The following is a 7,578-nucleotide window of genomic DNA, read 5'->3' as shown; positions in this document are numbered from 1 at the left end:
GACTAAATGCTCCAGTCAAAATGCATAGGGTGGTCGAATGGGTACCAAAAAAAGACCATATATATGCTGCATACAAGAGACACACTTCAGAATTAAAGGCATTCAAAAACTAGAAGTGAAGGGATGGGAAACATGGTCCATGCAAATGGCAATGAAAATAAAGCTGGGGTAGCAATACATATATCAGAAAAAATAGACTTTAAAACAAAAACTGTAAGAAGAGACAAAGAAGGGCACTACATAATGATAAAGGGAACAACCTAACAAGAGGACATTACACTTGTAAATATCTATGCATTCAACATAGGAACACCTAAATGTATAAAGCAATTACTAACAGACATAAAAGGAAAAGCAGACAGTCACACAATAATAGTAGGGGACTTTAGCACTTCACTTACACCAATGGATAGATCATCGAAACAGAAGATCAATAAGGAAACATTGGCCTTAAATAACACGTTAGACCAGATGGACTTAGTAGATACATATAGAACATTACATCCAAAAACCACAGAATACACATTCTTTTCAAATGTTTGTGGCACTTTCTCCAGGATTGATCACATATTAAGCCACAAAACAAGTCTAAATAAATTTAAGAAGATTGAAATAATAGCAAGTGTCTTTTCTGACCACAGAGGTATGAAACTAAAAAACAACAACAGGAAGAAAATAAGAAAAGCCATAAGGATGTGGAGATTAAATGAAAATGCTACAGAACAATGATTGGGTCAATGAAGAAATTAAGGAGAAATCAAAAAATACCTGGAGACGAATGAAAATACAACAGACCAAAATCTATGTGATACAGCAAAAGCTGTTTGAAGAGGACATTTATAGAAATTCAGGCCTACCTCAACTAACAAGAAAATTCGCAAGTAAACAATCTAACAGTCCACTTAAAGGAACTGGAGAAACAAGAAACAAAGCCAAAAAGCAGAAGGAAATAATAAAAATCAGAGCAGAAATGAATGAAATAGAGACTAAAAAAAAATAAAGAGAAAAAAATCAATGAAACCAAGAGCTAGTCCTTTGAAAGGATAAAAATAATAACAAACCTTTGGCTGGAGTCACCAAGAAAAAAAGAGAGAAGGCTCAAATATAAAATCAGAAATGAAAGAGGAGAAATTACAACAGGCACCTCAGAAATACAAAAAAAATCAAAGAATAGTATGAAAATCTCTACGCCAACAAAATGGATAATTTAGAAGAAATGGATAAGTTCTTTGAGCCGTAAAACCTTCCAAAAACTGAATCCAGAAAAAGAGAATTTGAATAAAGCAATTATCAGTAAGGAGATTAAAACAGTAATCAAAAATCTTCCCCAAAATAAGAGTCCAGGACCAGAAAGATTCCCTGGTGAATTTTACCGAACAGTCAAAGACAATACCTACCCTTCTCAAATTCTCCCAAAATATGAAGAGGAGGAGAAATTTTTAACTCATTCTACAGGCCAATATTACCTTGATCCCAAAACCAGAGAAGAACAACACAAAAAAAGAAAATCATAGGTCAATATCACTGGTGAACAGCAATGCAAAAATCCTCAACCAAACAGTAGCAAATCAAATACAACACTACATGGAAAACATCATACAACATGACCAAGTGAGATTTATCCCAGGGATGGTTGACTACCCACAAATCCATCAACATGATACACCAAATTAACAAAATGAAGAATACAAATCACATGATCATCTCAATAGAAGCAGAGAAAGTGTTTGACAAGAGTACAGCATCCATTTATGATAAAAGTTATCAATAAAATGAGTATAGAAGGAAAATTCCTGAACTTAATAAAGGCCACATATGGCACACTCACAGCTAATGGCATTCTTAATGGAGAAAAGTTAAAAGCTACCCCTCTAAAACGCAGGAACCAGACAAAAATGCCCACTTCCAACACTCTTATTTAGCATAGTATTGGAAGTCTTAGCCCGTACAATCAGGCAAGAAAAAGAAATATAAAGGAACCAAACTGGAAAAGGAAAAATGAAACTATTACTATTTGCAGATGACATGACTTTGTATATAGAAAACCCAAAGAATCAACTAAAAGTGTTTCAAAATAATAAATAGAGTCAAGCTGTGGGATACAAAATCAACATACCAAAATCAGTTGCATTTCTATACAGTAACAAGTAGCAGAAAGAGAAATTAAGAATATAATTCCATTTACAATTGGAACAAAAAGAATAAAATAACTAGGAATAAATTTAAGCAAACAGTTGAAAGAACTGTACACTAAAATCTATAAAACATTATTGAAAGAACTTGAAGAAATCACAATGAAATGTAAAGATATTCTGTGCTCTTTGTTGGAAGAATTAAGATAAGTAAAATGTCCAGACTTCCTAAAATTGACTGTAAATTCAATGCTATCCGTGCCAAACTTCCAACAACATTTTTCACAGAAATAGCACAAAGAACCCTCACATTTATCTGGAACAACAAAATATAAGCAGTAAATACCCACAATATAAGAAGAACTTATATATCTCAACAACAAAATATCTAAAAACTCAATTAAAAAATGGGCAAAACATCTGAACAGAAATTTCTCCAAAGAAGATATACAGATGGTCAACAGGCACATGAAAGGATGTTCAACATCATTAACTCTCAGGGAATGCAAATCAAAACTACAATGAGATATCACTTCACTCCAGTCAGAATGGCTATAATTAGCAAAACGGGAAACAATATGTGTTGGAGAGGATGTAGAGAGAAGAGACACTCATAAACTGCTGGTGGGAGTGAAAATTGGTGCAACCACTATGGAATGCAGTATGGAGATTCCTCAGAAAATTAAGAATAGATCTACCATATGATCCAGCTATTCCACTACTGAGCATTCATCCAAAGAACTTGAAAGCACAAATGCATCAAGGTATATGCACCCCTATGTTCATCGAAGCATTATTAACAATAGCCAAGACTTGGAAGTAACCTAGGTGTCCATCAAGGGACGAATGGATAAAGAAGATGTGATGTATCTACACAATGGAATACTACTCAGTCATAAGAAATGATGAAATCTGGTCATTTGTGACAACATGGACGGACCTTGAGGGTATCATGTTAAGTGAAATGTCAGAGACAGAAAGTCAAATACCAGATGATCTCACTCGTGTGTAGAAGATAAAAACAACAAACAAACGCATAGTAACAGAGATTGGATTGGTGGTTACTAGAGAGAAGGGTGCAGGAAGGAGAACAAAAGGGATTACTAGGCACAAGTGTATGGTGATGGATTCTAATCAGTCTTTGGTTGGTGAACATGATGTAATCTACACAGAATTTGAAATATATTATGATGTAAATGTGAAATTTATGTAATCTTATAAATCAGTGTTACCACAATTAAGAAAAATTTTGCCCATATTGATGCATATGGAGAAACCATTCTGGTTTAAATGTGATTTTGCCTAAAACTTGTTTTTCCCAGAGCAGTCTGACTTACGGCCCATCAAACATGCACTGTACATCTGCTTCAAACATTTGCCCAAAGCAAAGAGTGCACTCTTTAAAGATAGGGATGAATGTCTCCCTCTCTTTGACACCAATACCATTACTTCTTTGAAGATAAGCTTTTCTTCCCAGAGAAGCATGGTGAAGTTGACCAACATATGTGCTAAACTGCAGCAGAGTATCTTCTTGCGACTTTGGACAGAGAATTCTATTCCTGGCATGCTTACTATACATTCTTTGTTCTGAAATGGTATATAACCATGACATAAGCCATTCTTTCCCAGAGTGCTACTTCCCTGCAGTAGGGAGTCCTTCAAGGCTAGTCCTCACATTATGCCCAATAGATATCACTCGTTCTTATCTATAAATTTATTGTTGGTGATTTGTGTCAATCATAGGATACAAACAAGTCAGTAAATTTAAGATTGAAATCACATCAAATATGTTTTAAACCACGATGGTGTAAAACAGAAATCAATAATGGAAAAGCTAGAAAATCTGAAAATATGTGAAAATTAAACAACACATACCCGAATAAACAATGGTTCAAAAAAGAAACCAAAAGTGAAATCAAAAGATATCTCAACATAGGGGCCAGCCCCATGGTGTAGTGGTTAAGTTTGGCACACTCTGCTTCAGCAGCCTGGGTTCACAGGTTCATATCCCAGGCATGGCCCTACACCACTCAACAGCCACACTGTGGCAGTAACCTAAACATAAATTAGAGGAAGATTGGCACGGATGTTAGCTCAGGGTTAATCTTCCTTAGTAAAAAAAAAAATCAAAAATGATAAAATTCACAAATGAAAATGGAAACACAACTTACCAAAACTATGGGATACTGTGAAAGCAGTTTTTAGAGGAATGTTTAGAGTAGTAAATACATTTTAAAAAGTAGAAAGATCTCAAATAAACATCCTAACTTTACACCTCAAGGAAGTAGAAAAAGAAAAACCAAGTAAGCCGAAAGTTAGCAGAAAAAAGAAATAACAAATAGAGTGGAAATGAATGAAATAGAGACCCAAAAAACGTTAGAAAATGAAAGAAATAATGCTGGTTTTTCAAAAAGATACACAAAATTCTCAAAAGTTTAACAAAAGTAACTAATACAAAGAAAGAAGACAAATAAAATCAGAAATGACAAATGAAACATTACAACTGATAATACGGAACACACAGGATCATAAGAGACTGCTATGAACAATTATATGCCAAGAAATTGTGTAACATAGGTGAAATATAGAAATTCCCAGAAAATACAACCTACCAAGACTGAATCAAAAAGAAATACAAAACCTAAATACAACAATAACAATTAAGGATATTAAATCAATAATAACTTGCCAACACAGAAAAAGCCAGAACCAGATTGCTTCATTGTTAAGTACTACCAAACATTTAAGGAAGAATTAATGCCAAAGCTTCTCAAACTCAACAAATTTTAAGAGGAGGGAAGACATCCAAATTCATTTTATGAGGCCAGCACTATCCTGATATCAAAGGCAGATAAGGAATCTACAAAAAAATTTCTATAGACCCATATCCCCTGCAAAATATACAACTAAATTTAGCAAATCAAATTCAAAAACACATTAAAAAAATTATGCACAGTGAGTATGATTTATCCCTGAGATTCAAGGATGGTTCTGCATGTGTAAATCAATATATGTAATACATCATATTAATATAATGAAAATTTAAAATCATATGTTTATCTTAATTATGCAGATAAAGTATTTGACAAATTACTCCTTTGACAGTTAAAACCCTCAATAAATTTGGTATAGAAGGAACAAACCTCAACCTAATAAAGGTCATATGAATAAACTATAGCTAACACTATACTTCACTGTGAAAAATTGGAAGATTTTCCTCTAAGATCAGGAGCCAGACAAGGGTCCCCACTCTCACCACTTTTATCCAGCATGGTACTGGAGGTCCTAGCTAAAGAAATTAGGCAAGACGAAAAAATTAAATGCATCCAAATCAGAAAAGAAGGAGTAAAAATTGTTCTTATTTGCAGATGGTATGGATTTATATACAGAAAAATCCTAAAGACTCGACCAAAATACAGTTGGATCTAATCAACAAATTCAGTAAACTTGCAGGATGTAAAATCAATATGCAGTAAACTGATGTTTTTCTATACATTAACAACAAGGTATCTGAAAAAAAAATAATGAAAACCATGCTGTTCACAATAACTTCAAAGACAATAAAATGCCCAGTAAGTGAACTGATCCACCCAATAAAACAAGTAAGTGAAAGATCCACCCAATAAAAACTGCAAGAACTTTATGAAAGAAATTAAAATAGACACAAACCAATGGATAGATGTTTCATGTTGATGAATCATATGAATTAATATTGGCCATTGTACACAAAGTCATCTGTACATTCAATGCATTCCCTGTCAAAATTCTAGTGGCATTTTTCACAAAACTTTTGAAAAATCCTAAAATTTGTGTTGAACCATAAAAGACCCCAAATAGCCAAAGTAATCATGAGAAAAAAGCTAGGGACATCACACTTCTTATTTCAACATATACTGCAAAGTTTTTACTTTGTATTATTACAAAATAATTACTCTATAGCGATTAAATAATATGGTACTGGCATAAAAATAGACACTTAGACCAATAGAACAGAATAGAGAACTCAGAACAAACTCTAGCTTATATGGCCAATTAATATTCTCAAGGGAGCCAAGACCATTCAAAGGGAAAAAGACAGTCTCTTCAACAAATGGTGCAAGAAAAACTGAAAAATTACACGACTAAAAATGAAGTTGGATTCTAGATTACACAACTCACAGAATTTACCTCAGAATGGATTACAAATTGAAATGTAAGAACTGAAACCATAAAATTCCTGGAAAAAAACATAGGGAAGAAGCTCCTTGATATTGGACTGGGAAATAAATTTTTTGGCTATGGCACCAGAGGAAAACAACAAAATTAAGAATCAACAAGTGGGATTACATCAAGCCAAAAATCTTCTCACAGAAAAATAAGCAATAAAGTACAAAATGACAATCTATGAAAACAGAGAAAACACTTGTAATAGGTATACTGGATAAGGGCGTAATATCCAAAATATATGAATTTCTTATACAACTCCAAGAAAAATAAGTCATAAGGATTAAATAGACATTTTTTTCCAAAGAATACATACAAATGACCACAGGTACATGAAAAGATGCTCAACATCACTAGTTATCAGGGACATGCAAGTGAGGTGTCACTTCACATCTGTTAGGATGGCTATCATGAAGAAGATAAGCAAAAACAAATTTTGGCAAAGATGTGGAGATATGGGAACCCTTGTACACTGTCAGTGGAAATTTAAATTGGTTTAGTGTTTGAAAAGCAGTATGGAAGTTCCTCAAAAAATTAAAAATAGAAGTGTGGGTTTCATTCCAGGGATGCAGGAATGGTTCAACATCCACAAATCTATCAACGTGATACACCACATTAATGAAGAATAAAAGTGACATGATCATCTCAATAGATGCAGAGAAAGCATTTGAGAAGTTACAGCATCCATTTACGATAAAAAGTCTAAATAAAATGGGTATAGAAGGAAAATAAAATAATAAAGGCGATATATAACAAACCCACAGCAAATATCATTCTCAACACAGAAAAACTGAAAGCTATCCCTCTAAGAACAAGAACCAGACAAGGACGTCCATTTTCCCCACTCTCATTTAACATAGTGTTGGAAGTCCTAGCCAGAGTGATCAGACAAGAAAAAGAAATAAAAGGGATCCATATTGGAAAAGAAGAAGTGAAACTGTCACTTTTAGAAGACAACATGATTTTATATATAGAAAATCCTAAAGAATCCACTAAAAATCTTTTTGAAATAATAAATGAACACAGTCAAGTCACAGGATACAAATTCAATATACAAAAATCGGTTGCATTTCTCTAAACTAACAATGAAGTAGCAAGAAGAGAAATTATGAATACAATCCTATTTATAATTGATACAAAAAGAATAAAATACTTAGTAATAAACTTAACCAATGAGGTGAAAGAACTGTACATCAAAAACTATAAAACATTGTTGAAAGAAATCGAAGAAGACACAAAGAAA

The sequence above is a fragment of the Equus quagga genome, chromosome 9 (genome assembly GCF_021613505.1).
Source record: "Equus quagga isolate Etosha38 chromosome 9, UCLA_HA_Equagga_1.0, whole genome shotgun sequence".
Lineage (NCBI taxonomy): Eukaryota > Metazoa > Chordata > Mammalia > Perissodactyla > Equidae > Equus > Equus quagga.
The sequence above is the reverse complement of the archived record's forward strand: the minus strand, read 5'-3'. Positions refer to the sequence as shown.